This window comes from Canis lupus, chromosome 27 (assembly GCF_003254725.2).
Source record: "Canis lupus dingo isolate Sandy chromosome 27, ASM325472v2, whole genome shotgun sequence".
In the NCBI taxonomy this organism is placed as follows: domain Eukaryota; kingdom Metazoa; phylum Chordata; class Mammalia; order Carnivora; family Canidae; genus Canis; species Canis lupus.
In genome coordinates, this window is record NC_064269.1 from 19,110,625 (window position 1) to 19,111,495 (window position 871).

Here is an 871-nt window from a genome sequence, read left to right on the forward strand (position 1 = left end):
GTAAGAATGTTTTATTAGCCTTGAGTAATTTTTTTCTTTGTCTGAGGAGTATTATCAGGTACCCCAATCCCTGCCTCTGAATTTTTAGAGTTCTTTGGTACAAAGCCGTTACTGTGATTTGGGTATTCAATTAACACTCTCATAACATCAATCGAAGATTCATGGTTCTCTCTCTCTTTCTCTCTCTCTCTCTCTCTCACCTGCCTTTGTGTTTTATCTACATCCGAGTGACTTGACACAACAGCTTGAGAGAAAGAACCTATTCCAAACCCTCACCAGGGAGTGAGAATGCTGGCGTGTGGCATCTCAGATCAAGTCTCTGGACTGAATAGGGTCAAGAGTCTCACTCCATGGTGACAGGAACATCTTCCACATCTAAAAAATATGGAACACTTCAGGAATTTGCACGTCATCTTTATGCAGAGGTCTTCCTAATCTTCTTTGTATCATTTCAGAAGTTAGCACCACGGTTCTCTTTTATATAAATGTTCAAATAGATCCTCATGCTTTTCTTCTGACAGCCTTTGGAACAAGCCAAATCAAAAGCAAGTGTGTAATACTGTAATAGAATTTTGTATATCATACTAGATCTTTATATACCTTTATGTTGCCATTATTTCTTCATTGCTATATTTCTGTGATAAAGAGATTTCAATGGCATTGCTCTTCATTGTGTAGTTTATGTCTTTGGTGCTCTGTTTAGGAAGGTTTAAAAGCTGTAAATTTATACACATATTAAACTACGGTTATTTTTATTGTTTTTATTATTTCACATTTTGAATTCAATTTATTTGGAACTGAATTTGATGAGAAAATACAATTTTATATCTGTTTTTCCCCAAACAGCCAATTGTTCTAAAACTACATATTA

At 35.0% G+C, this 871-nt stretch overlaps 1 pseudogene; it reads right to left on the reverse strand.

Annotated features, from left to right (window-relative positions):
• Window positions 1–378: 378 nt before the first annotated feature.
• Window positions 379–474, reverse strand: LOC112665694 (U6 spliceosomal RNA; annotated as a pseudogene).
• Window positions 475–871: the final 397 nt, after the last annotated feature.